This window comes from Acomys minous (assembly GCF_964271855.1).
Source record: "Acomys minous genome assembly, chromosome: 14".
NCBI lineage: Eukaryota > Metazoa > Chordata > Mammalia > Rodentia > Muridae > Acomys > Acomys minous.
This window is the reverse complement of record NC_140496.1, coordinates 93,989,840-94,003,414: the sequence shown is the minus strand read 5'-3', so window position 1 is coordinate 94,003,414 and position 13,575 is coordinate 93,989,840. Positions and strand designations below refer to the sequence as shown.

The window sequence follows — 13,575 nt, the reverse complement described above, 5'->3', positions numbered from 1 at the left end:
TTATATTCTATTTTCTCTTCCTTGGAGATTCCCTTCTCTGCCATGGCTCTTAGTAGCTACTTAACCTTTATAGATGGTCTCATTGAAATGCATATACATGTCTGAAGTTTAAAAGCTAGCATATATATATAGAAGAAAACATACAATATTTATCTTCTGAGGGTTTGGGTTACCTCATTCACTATAACTGTTTCTAGTTCCGTTCATTTTTTTTAAGATAAATAATTTCCCATTGTATTAACATAACACATTTTCATTATCCATTCATCATCTGGTCTGTTCCCAACTTCTAGCTGTTATGATGGAGCAGCAATAGCCATGGATGTGCAAATATCTCTTTAGTAGAATGTAGAGTCTTTGTGCCCCAAACTGTTACAACTGGATCTTATGATATATCTATTTTCAGATTGCTGAGTACCCTCCACACTTGCTTCCATTGTGGCTGTGCCATTCATACTTCCACCAGCAATAAATATACACCATTTAGGGAGAAAAGTAATCAGTCTCACCTATATACAAACTCTGCAGGCTACAATAGTGACAGCTGGACAAGATACAACAACTGCTACAATAGTAGCACAAATTTCATGAGAGTACCACTTTTTATTTTACATAAGGCACAATCCATGAGATGGAACTCATACCCTATTAATGAAGCAATGAACCATGAGACTAGTTTATTGGCTCTAAAGGAAACATACTACTATTATTCTGATAAATTAACATAGCAATAAAAAAAAACTCCTAATGACATACTGCTATTTCCATCACTTAAACCTCATCATAAAAGCTTCTTCTAGCAGTGGACAGTTATTAACATAGAGACACACAGCTGGGCAATGCACAGAGAGTGAAAGATGTTGGAGCACTCAGACAAAATGGGATATCTATCATACTCCTTTCCTCAAGATTTGGGGATCTATGCTAAAGAAGAGGAGGAAGATGTAATGGAGGAGGAAGAAAAGGAAGAGGAAGAAGTGGTGGAAAATTATACAAGCTAGAGGTGGTAGGTAACCCCAAGAAAGGAGTGTCTTCCAGACACAACAGGACTGTCACATAAATGAACTTACAGGGACTGTGACACCATACACACAATCTCCATGGGTTAAAGCCAGATAAAAATCTCAGTATGAATAAGGGGAAGTGAGCACAAATACCAACCTAACTGAAAACCTGTTTGTGAGATCCAAGATGGCCACACTGAGTCTGCACGGTATCTGAACAGCAGGACAGTAGGAGACCACAGTGGCTGACAGGATGTTCTGTGGACCCCAAACCCCAATGTCTGAGTTTCTCAGATGAGATGAGAGCCCCCAGTGTAGGAAATTTGAGGGTCCAATCTCAGGTCATCCAGCTAAACCCAGGAAACACTCTCAGGCTCCCACAGGCCCAGCCTCTGCCTCAGGCAACATGCCTGTTTCCACCAGTCAGTGTGCTAGAGTTTTATGGCTCCAACTTTCAGCTGTATAGTTTGCAACTCCAACCTCTGACCTTCCCATAGAGTGGATACCTTCCAGTAGGCAGCTCAAACCTCAGGCTTCACGACTCAGTCAGCAAAGTATCTCAGCACAGTGTCTGAGCAGCGGACCTCATTAACCTTGGAGCAAGAAAGCCAGTAGCAGAGCAGCAGACTTCCCATACTCCTGAGGAGTCCACTTGGTTGCATCAGTAGAGCCTTTGGCAAGTCCCTGAGATCCACTTGCTAGTCCTACACCATCCCAACAATCTGAAGAGGGCACCTACAGGAACATCCAGCTTCCTGCCCAGGGCTCTTCCTGCACCACTACCACTCCTCCAACACATATATATACACACAGACTCCAGTAAGCAACAAAATCTACCAGCCACCACGGTAGGCAACAAGATGGCTAAAGGGTAGGGTAAAAATACAACCAACAAAGCCCAGAGCAACACGGATAGCCAAGTTATCCTATGGGGCAAGCAGCCCTGGATCCCCTAACACAACTGAGACTCAAGAAAATGACATTAAATCTATGCTTATGAAAATGATAATGGAGGAAATGATGAAAATCCTTAAAGAAATACAAGAAGGTATAGGCAAATCGTTTGAGACCTTTAGAGAGGAAATGAATAAATAACTTGAAGAGTTACAGGAAAATACAAACAAGCAGGTGAAGGAAATGGAGGAAAATACAGCAAACAGGTGAAGAAAATCAATTAAATGGTTCAAGATCTTAAGATGGAAATAGAAACAATAAGGAGAGCACAAATTGAGGAAAGCCTGGAGATGGAGAACTTAGGCAAGAAAACAGGAACTGCAGAGGTAAGCATTGACAACAGAAGATAAGAGGTGGAGGAAAGAATCCCAGGTGTAGAAGACATGATGGAAGAAGTTGATGCATCTCTCAAAGAAAACGTTAAAACTAAAAAATTTCTCACAGAAAACATCTAAGAAATTAGGAATATCATGAAAATACAAAACCTAGGAATAGGAATCATAGACAGAGAAGCTTCTCATAAGCTCCAAGGCCCAGAAAATATTTTCAAAAAATCATATAAGAAAGTTTCCCCAATCTTAAGAAAGAGATGCTTACAAACATACAAAAGGCATACAGTACACCAAATAGATTAGACCAGAAGATAAAATCCTCCCACAACAAAATAATCAAAACACTAAATGTACAGAACAAAGAAAAAAACATTAAAAGCTGCAAGGGGAAAAGGCCAAGTAACATATAATAATAGCAAACCTATAAGAATCATAATTAACTTCTCAGCAGAGACCATAAAAGCCAGAAGGGCCTGGGCAATGTTTTACAAAGCCTAAGAGACCAGAGTTGCCAGTACAGACCCTGTACCCAGCATGACACAACCAAATTTAAACAATATCTACACACAAACCCAGCACTACAGAAGTTATTAGAAGGAAAACCCCTGTCTGAGGAGGTTAACTACACCCAACAAACACACACACAGACAGAGAGAGAGAGAGAGAGAGAGAGAGAGAGAGAGAGAGAGAGAGGGGATATAAATAGCTTCACTACATCGAACCCAAAAGCAGACAACCACACAACCATACTTCCACAACTAACATCAAAATAAAAAGTTCTAACAGTCACTGGTTGGTAATCTCTCTCTCAATATCCACGGACTTAACTCTCCAATAAAAAGACACAGACTAACACAATGGACATGTAAACAGGACCCATCATTCTACTGCATAGAAAAAACACACCTCAGCTACAAAGATAGACTTTACCTGAGAATAAAAAAATAGAAAAGTTTTTTCAGGCAAACAGACCCAACCAGCAGGCTATGTAGCCATTCTAATAGCTAAGAAAATAGACTTTCAACTAAAATTACTCAAAAGAGATGAAGAAGGACACTTTTTACTCATCAAAGGAAAATTCCACCAAGACATCATTCTCAACATTGTCAATTCTGAATATCTATGTCCCAAATTCAAGGGCACCCACATTCCTAAAAGAAACATTACGTAAAGCTTAAATCACACATCTAAGCCCACACATTAACAGTGGGAGCTGCAACACCCCACTCTCACCAATGGACAGGTAATCAAGAAGAAACTAAACAAAGAAATAATGAAACTAACAGATGTTATAAATCAAATGGACCTAACAGACATCTACAGAACTATTACCCAAACACAATATACCTTCTTATCAGCACCTCACAGAACCTTCTCCAAGATGTATATTCCATCACAAAGCAATCCTCAAAAGATACAATAAAACCAAATTAATCCCTTGTATCTCATCAGATCACCATAGATTAAAGCTGAATTTTTAACAACAACAGAAATAACAAAAGTCTACACACACATAGAAACTGAATAACTCTCTTCTCAATGACAACTGGGTCATGGAAGAAATAAAGAAAAAATTTTTTAAAACTTCCTATAATTCAATGAAATTGAAGGCACAACACACCCAAACCTATAAAATACAATAAAAGTAGTTCTAAGAGGGAAGTTCATAGCACTAAGTTTCCTCATGAGAAAACTGAAGACATCCCATACAAACAACTTAACAGGACACCTAAATCCCTAGGGGGGAAAAAGAAGCTGGCACATCCAAGAGGAGAAGACAGCTAGAAAATAATCAAACTCATGGTTGAGATCAATAAAGTAGAAACAAAGAGAACAATTCAAGGAATCAACAAAACCAAGAGAGTAGGTTCTTTGATAAAAGCAACAAGATAGACAAACTTTTAGCCAAACTAAAAGGTAGATGGAGGGTATCCAAATCAACAAAATCAGAAATGGAAAGGCAGAGATAACAATAGACACCAAGGAAATCCAAATAATCATTAGGTCTTATATCAAAAGCCTATATGCTATAAAATTTGAAAATCCAAATGAAATGTTCTTTTGGGGGGGGGGTGCGATACATGGTTTCTCTGTGAAAGAGCTCTGTCTTGAAAAAACAAAACAAAAGGAACATTTCATTTAGATTTTCATGGTTACTCTGTGAAAGAGCTCTGGGGCTGGGCATGATAGCACATGCCTTTAATCCCAGCACTTGGGAGGCAGAGGCAGAGGCAGATGGATCACTGTGAGTTCAAGGCTAACCTGCTCCACAAAGCAAGTCCAGGACAGCCAACGCTAATACAGAGAGACTTTGTCTCAGAAAACCAAAAAAAAAAAAAAAAAAAAAAGAGATCTCTGGCTATCCTGGAACTCACTCTGTAAAATAGGCTGGCCTCAAACTCACAGAGATCTACCTGCCTCTGCCTCCCAAGTGCTGGGATTAAAGGTGTGTGCCATCATGCCCAGTTTATAAGCAGATTGGGGTTGTTTTGTTTTTTGGTTTTTGTTTTTTCAAGACAGGGTTTCTCTGTGTAGCCTTGGATGTCCTGGACTGGCTTTATGGATGAGGCTCACCTGGAATGTACAGGGATCTGCCTACAAAAACTCAAGTGACAGCACATGCTGGTGAGGATGTGGAGAAAGGGGAGCACTTCTCCATTGCTGATGCGAGTGCAAACTTGTACAACCACTTTAGAAATCAATCTTGTGCTATCCTCAGAAAATTGGGAATAGTGCTACCTCAAGACCCAGCTATACTACTCCTGGGCATATATCTGAAAGATGCTCCACCACACAACCAAGACATTTGCACAACTGTTCATAGCAGCTTTATTCATATAGCCAAAATCTGGAAACAACCTAGATGTTCTTCAACTGAAGAATGGATAAAGAAACTGGTACATTTGCACTCAGTCATTAAAAACAATGAAATATTGAAATTTGCAGGCAAATGGGTGGAACTAGAAATGATCATCCTGAGTGAGGTAACCCAGACCCAGAAAGACACACATGGTATACATTCAGTTATAAGCAGACATTAGTCACTTAAAACAGGATAGCCACACTACAATACACAGACCTAAGGAAGCTAAATAACAAGGAGGACCTTAGGGAGGATGACAAATTCTCATTCGGAAAGGCAACCAGAATAGACATGGGAAGTGGTTAAAGAGAAGGAATAGAACAAAGGATGCTAATAGAGATGTTCCCTGACAGTCTCCACCTAGCAGGGAATGGAAGCAGATGCTGAGACTCACAGCCAAATTTCAGGGTGGAGCACAGGGAGTCTTATGGAAAAGTTGGGAGTTATAAGGATCTGGAGGGGACAGGAGCTCCGCAACAAAGCCAACAAATCTGGGCCCAGGAGCCTTACAGAGCCTGATGCACCAACCAAGGACGATGCATAGTGAGGACCTAGAACCCCTGCCCAGATGTAGTCGATGGGCAGCACAGTCTCCATGTGAATCCCATAATATGAGGAGTAGGGGCTGACTGTGACATGGACTCTGATGCCCATTCATTGATCACTTCACCCTGGTGAGGCAGCCTTGCCAGGACACAGAGGAAGAAGATGCAGGCAGTCCAGATGAGACTTGATAGACTGGGGTCAGATAATAGGGGAGGAGGGCTCCTCATTTCTGAGGACTAAGGGAGGGTAAGAGGGGGGATGAGGGAAGGAAAGTGGGACCGAGAGGAGACAAGGGAGGGGGCTGCAATCAGGATGTAAAGTGAATAAACATAATAATAATAATAATAATAATAATAATAATAATAATAATAACAACAACAACAACAACAACAATAACAACAACAACAACAATAATAATAATAGAGAGGCTAAGAAAAAGAAAACCTGTTTGCAATCAACAAATTCCTGGGAGGGATAATCAATCTTCTTCAGTGGAATGACAATGGGTGTATCAGCCATGCTCTAGGGCAGGTCTTAATCTCAGGAGGACTTTGCCAACACACAACCGACTCCATATTACTCTTTATGTACTTTTTGTTGGTGGGCTAGCTGTGTGGCTGGCTGGATAGCTGGCTGATTGGTTAATTTGTTGGCTTGGTTTGCTTTTAGTTTTTTTTTTTAAGAGAAAGAAAGAATATGAAGTTGGGTAGGTAGAAAGTGGGCAAAATGTGAGAGGAGTTGGCGAAGAGGAAAGAATATGATCAAAATATAGTCTCTGAAAATTGTTTTAAATATACATACAAAAACAGTATCTGTATATGTTTAATTTGTGGTTAATTTTATCTGCAATCTATGCTTATTGACAAAAACAATAAGTCTCTACTTCTGTATAAATAAGGAGAAAGTATTTAAAATATGTTTTATGGTTCCAAAAAAATAAATATAATTTGATATTGAAAAGGTAATGAAATGAGTTCATTTTCTATGCTCAGATAAAATAAAGATATTCCAAAAACTGAGCTCATCCTGATTTTCCTCTAGTTGGAATTACCACGCATTCAAGCAGCTCAGAATCATTCCTGGAAGCGCTACAGAAGGAAAACAACAAACCCTCCATGTTTATAGCAACCTGTTAACAGCACTCAGTGTGGGGGAAGAGCTGCATTTGGACAAGCTTTATGGCACGTTGGGAACTAGAATATTACAAGTCACTGAGAAAATAGAAGAAATAATTAGTTTTCACACTACAGTGATTTTTATACCAAAGGTATTACTTATGTTTATTAAAAGAGAAAAAAACTAGCTTCATGGAATATGTTCAATTACCTTCTAGGATAAATTATATTTGTTTCTTAAAATAATTTCCTTTGGGAATCCGGTGTACAAATCACAATGTTATCTTCCTGAGAAATGATCTATATTTGCACAGTAAAGTCAGTCAGTACCTGATTGGTTTAAGCAATGAATATTGTCTTACATGCATTGAACTGCTGTGATAATCACTCAATGAAATAGTGGTTTTCTACTAAAAATTATACTTTAAACTTCAAGATTTCTATTCATTCAAAAGTTTAAGAATATAACACTGGCCTAGGAGTCTCCCTTCTCCCTCCTCCCCTCCCATCCCGGTCCCCAGTCTTGTCCCCATCTCTGCAGCAGACCACCTGATGAGCCTTCCCTTTCAATCTCCCTCCATCCCCAGGAGACCAATCGGATCTCTCACTCTCCTCTCCCTCCATCACTCCAGCCCTTTCTCAGCCACCAATCCCACAGGTACTTCCATGAGACCATCTGGCCAGGGGAATCCAGTGGCTGTGTCCACCCTCCTTCCTGTCCTCCAATTCCAATCTACCAGCCTTATGTGCAGCTCTGGAGCAGACCTGCTGCTACAGAGAGGAGGTCTAGCATACCCTCAGGGTACACCCATCTTTCCTCACGCTAGGGACCCTCTCAGCTGCCCCTTCTAGACCACCCCCATTCCTGCCTGTCAGCGCACAATAACTAAAAACAAGTTCTACCTGAGACCCACAGAGGCCACACTGGAGGGATCTCAGAAGCTTTCTCTATTAGGCAACCCTCAGCCTCCACATTCTCCTAAGAAGCAGAGAAGGTGACAGAAAGCAACAAATGGAACACCCACCCAACAGAAACAAAACCAGATATCAGCACCTAAAATCCTAATCATCAAACACCCAGGATCCTAGACACCAGCATTAAAACACAATCAGTAATAACCAGGGCAATACATCTCCACTAAGCCCAGCAACCCTATACAGTAGGCCCTGAAAATGCAGTATAACTGAAACATAAGGAATTCAAATTTGCTGTTATGAATATGTTCAAGATGTTTAAAGAGATATGAAAACTCTATTGATGAAATATGTGAAAACACAAACAGTGGAAGGAAATGAAGAAAACAGTTCAAGACATAAAAGTGGAAATAGAATCAATAAAGAAAACCCAAACCAATGGAAAACTGAAACTGAAAATTCTTTTACATCTATGCAATTGAATATTATGTGGATGTTAGCTGCTTAGTCCTCAACAACATGTGTACCCGATGGGCAATTTGATCTTCATGTGGGCCCCCTACTAAGTTGAGTGGGTGCTGTTGACATGGACTTTGCTGCCTGCTTTCAATCACTTCCCCTCTATCCAGGCTGCCTTTCCTGGTCTCAGTGGATCCGGAGGAGCTCAGTCCTGATGTGACGTGATGTTCTGGGGTGGGTTGGGGGGGAGGCCTCTCTCTTCTTCTGAGGACAAGGGGAAGGGGTGTGGGGGAAGAGGGTGGAAGCAAGGAACGCAGAGGAGAGATGGAGGGGGCTAGGATAGGCATGTAAAGTGAATATATAAATTTAAAATAAACTTTAAAAAAGAAAAGAAAGAAAATTCTGCTGTATCTTTACAATTGAGTATCATGTGGATGTTAGCTGTTTAGTCTTCAATAAGAAAACTACAATCCATATAACCAAAGAGGTGAAGCATAAAGTGGGGATCTAGGGAGGAGGTGCGGAGAATCCTAGAAAGGTGGAACAGTGTAGACAGAAGATTGGATGAGGGAGGTAGTGAAAGGGACGGCTCAGCAGCTGGCAACACTTGCTACCAAGCCTGACAAACTCAATTCAGTCTCAGGACTCCGAGGGTGGAAGAGGCGGACTCCAGTAAGTTGCCCTCTGATCTCCACAAGCATTATGGCATGACAACGTGAACACACACACACACACACACACACACACACACACACACACACACACACAAAGTATAATAAAAATGTGTACAAATGTAAATATTTCTGAGCATGGTGACATATGCCTATAACTGTAGGACTGGAGAGATAAAATCTTGAGCATCTCCATCCCAAGGCAGTTTGGGCTGATGACACAATGACAAAAAATAAAAAAAGGACACGGAATTACAGTGCATGTATACTTTCTCAGCCACTCTGGCAGCTTAGTGAGAAGGGTTTGGGGTGTGGTTTTTTTTGTAAGGAGTCTGGGATACATAGCAAATCATATCTCAAAAAAACAAAAAACAAAAACAAAAACAAAAACAAAAAAAGGGCCTTAAAAAGAAAAAGAATTGCAAATAACTGCTAAATTTTTTTTATTTCATTTAAATTTTTCTCAAAATTGTAATTAAGGGTAAACATTTTCCTTACTATAAACTTAAGTATATATTCTTATGGATGAAATGTCTTTTAATTTTATTCAGTGTGTGTGTGTGTGTGTGTGTGTGTGTGCGTGTGTGTGTGTGCATGCGTAATTTGACATGGGTGCTACAGCAAGTGAGTGGAGGTCAGAGGAGAACTTTGGAGTCAGCTCTCTCCTTCCACCTCTATGTGGGTTCTGGAGACAGAACTCAGGTCTTAGACTCTCTTATTGGGCAAATGCTTTTACCTGTTGAGCAGTTTGCTAACCCAAGAAACTATTTTTAAATATATGACAAAAAAAAAAAGGGAAAACAGAAAAGTTTCTACTAAGCCTTAGGTAGTTGCTCAAAGGCCGATTCTCACTGAGATTTTTCTCGTGACATTATCTGGCCGGCCTCATGCCCACTCTAACCCCCTCCTGCTCTCTGTGTCTCTGACCTCCCCACAGCCTCATTCTCCACAGCCTTTGCAGCATGTGCCTATCTGCCGGCATCATTCCTTCCTGTCTGTCAGCCATTTCTCTGTCTGGTTCATTCACGTAGGAGATGTAAATTAACCTGAAACTAAGCATTGAGGAACAAGGTCTGTCTTTTGTTTGTTGCTGTAAAGATGCCTAGAACATAGCTTGTACATAAGAGGCTCTCAGAACACAAATGAAGTACCTGAACAAATGAATTAATTCTTTTTTTTTTTTTTGCCAAAATTTCCTGATTTTATGAACTCATTAAAGTTGATATCCAAACTAACTAATTCTCGCTTTTCATTTAGGAAATTAAACTTTCTAACTTCAATTTTGTAACTGCCATCACCAATGCTGAAATTGCGAGCATCCCACTGATAACGCCTAGGGTAACTTGAGAAATAGAATTTTGGTCAGACATCAGATGTATTTTGAAACATTCTTCTAACCTGCCCTCAGGGAATACTGAGAGCAAATTACACATCCACCTCTGTATAGGAGAGTCTCCAACTTTCTATTCTCAACAATGTTTTCATCATCCACTTTCACTTTAAAATTGTTAACTATGCTCCCCACTAAATGCTCAAAGCAGGCCAATAGAAGAGGTAAAGTAATATTTAAGTACTTTTCCACTCAGCAATTTCACATTACCTGACTTGGATCAATCACAAAATCATTTACATACCCATGAATTAAAACTTGGGGTAATAAAAGGAGATTGCTTTATAATGTGATACACCTCATTTAATAATTTCTTCATTAAATGATTCTAATGTGTTTTTATTGGTTACACAACATTTAATGGAATACAGCATACTGATTGCAAATATACTTTCTTCCTGTTTAATTTAGACTAATGAAAATGAGTTTTAGCTTTCTTATATATATGCAGTCAAAGAAAAGACTTTCTTTGTAATTAAGACAAAATCCTTCAATTCTGTTAAAGTTCTAAAGTATTTAAAATAAATACATGGCAACAAAGTGCTGAGTCAAAAGATAAATATTTTATAAATCTGTAATCGTATAAGATTATTCATATATTGATCAACTACTTATACATATAAAAAGCCAAGAAACTGATTTTAATTTGAAATTTTATTTTAAAGTAAAAGAATATAATAATATTTTTCTATAATTCTATAAAGCAAAGCCACCAAAATAATGTCATAACCAAAACAAATATGTATACTGTGCTCTAAATCTCCAATAGTCTTACTGTTTCATTTTTATATCCAGCATAGTACTATAAGATAATTTGATATATGATGAGTTTTACATTTAGCGTGAGAAGATTCTTTCCAGAAGTATTAAAGTAAAACAAGATGCTGGGGAGGTGGCTCCATGGTAAAGAGCGTTTACTGCTCTAGCAGAGGACCAGGGCTCAAGTGTCAGCACCCACATCCATTGGCTCATAGCAGCCTATGACTCCAACTCCAGGGAATCCAATGACCTTCTCTCGCCTCTACAGGCACCAAGCATGTACCAGGTACACACACATACACGAGGCACTTATGTGCATACATAAAATAAGAATACTTTTTAAATTGATAAAGTAAGCAAAACTACCAATGCTGTAACAACAAGCGGAGTAAACGCTTTTTGTTACTTTCTTTCTAAGAAGTGGCTGATAGGAAAGGACACCATTCATAAGACAAGCACCAGAGAATCAGGAATTATATAAATGTTACATTGATAGTGATTTGGTTATTTGTGTTAGGCAAATGTGAAGTAAACATCTTTCCTATCTTGTTGGGTCTAAATTTCTGAATAGAGATTAATATCTATCCTATCTCATCTCTATTAACTTAAAACATCTACCTATCTTGATGTAAAAACTTCTTAATCCCTAACCTTCTAAGCTTAATTGAAAAACTAAACTATCTGGTCTTCAATCCCATCAGACTGGAGAAAGGATAAAACTTAAATATCTGAGTGAACACGGAGTGCAGGTTAGCAGCTTCCAAAATGAAAAAATGACTAAGGCAGTTTACTGCCTGAACAGTCACCCAACACTCTCTATAACATTGGAGCATCATCTTCAGTTTCTGGCCCAATATCTCTGACAGATATATTTGTGAGGCAGGAACTATTGAGGACTTGCTTACCCTGCCTTGGCAGAGTTTGGCCGTCGACTCTGCCTGCATTTAAGCTTGCCCATTTTTAGGCAGAATTCTGTCTGTGGCAGAAATGAGGACATTTTGCCCAGTGGCTGTTTTGCCACATTTGTAGCCAGCTCCATAAGGAGGTTCTTTGATGCTCATCATCTTCTTTGAGGCAGGCTGGGTGTTGCTCAGAGTTAACTTGTCTTGTTGTCAAAGAATCTTTAGAATAATAAAAAAACATATTTAAAATGCCATATTCTATATGTCTCTGAGGGTTTTGAAGACCTTATTTAACTATTTTACATTATGTATGCATAGGATCATATTTATCTATGAGACCTAGAATATATATTCTTGTGATAAAATTGAACTAATTTTTGGCATGAGCATGATTGTCTCTTGGTTTTTCCTGCTGTATGTAGTTTATTTTAACCATGTGTAACAATATAAATATATATGTTTAAAAAGAAACATAATAAAAATATTTTTAAAAATAAGATAAGCACCAACATGGAACACAAAATGAACTGTTATCATTGAACTTTACTGCAAAATAATCATTCTTAAAATTATCAAAGTTATTAGTTTGTGGCAAAAGGCAGAACTTTTAGGAACTGCAAGTAGAAATAAAATGTTTACATCAGAAAACATATGCATGATTATTATGATATATTCATATATAAATATAAATATATATAATAAGAAATAAAGAACCTTTTGTCATACTAATCGATTTTGAAGCACCAACACTCCCAGCTAAGATTTTAAGTTTGACTTATAGCTGGACCTTGACAATGTAACAGTAGGAGAATAGCTAAGAAAAAGAAAGAAAGAAAGAAAGAAAGAGGAAAGGAGGGAGGGAAGAGAGAAAACAGCTAAATTTCAACCTGAAGATCGCAGGCATTCTGTGACTTGATTCAGATTATTGCCTCCTATTTTAGTTTCTCACAGAAAACTCTGGGAAAAGAAAGTTTCTTAAGCCTGTTTCCCCAAACAGCTGACTTTGTGACAATACATTTGCTTCTGGAGAGTACTGACCCTGCCGTCTGTCTGGATTTGTTGTGTACGACAACATACTGACTAACCTTCACTGCCAAGGTAAGTTATTACTTCATTTTTACACCAACAATACTAATAACAGATCCAATCCCAATTGCTAGAATCAAAATCATTGTATATTCTCAATCCTCAAATATATTTATCTATATATTAGCTGCTGGCGGGGACCAGGACCACCACCTGCTCACAGCACACTTGTCCTCATCTCTGGGGGCCAGTCAATATGCGGCTGGCATTCCCCTTTCCATTTTCATACATCCCAACACCGTGGCCCATCAGACCCCGCCATCATCGCTCCGGGCTGGCCTCCCACCTCAGTTACCCCTGCCTGAGGTGAACCCTCCCAGAGAATCCTGCTTCCCAGTGCCCTGGGCATTTCACAACCTAACAAGTTGACAGAGCTAACCACTGGAACTGTTTTCTTGGTATTTAAAACATATCCAAGTAGTTTACATGCCTGAAATGTGTTTCTTATACTACACTGGTTTTCCAAATCAGGGGGAAGAACCTTTTTCCTTTAATAATTTTTTATGTGCTAAGAGTTCTGAATTTTTCCCCAACAGAATGCTAGAGGAATGTATTAACTTAAGAAAACCTTGTAAAATG

General features: G+C 38.9%; 1 protein-coding gene across 3 annotated transcripts in view; it reads right to left on the bottom strand.

The window, feature by feature from the left end:
- STPG2 (sperm tail PG-rich repeat containing 2) overlaps window positions 1-13,575 on the bottom strand; it is a 428,379-nt gene that overhangs the window by 243,952 nt on the left and 170,852 nt on the right. The gene's annotated exons all lie outside the window — the stretch shown is intronic.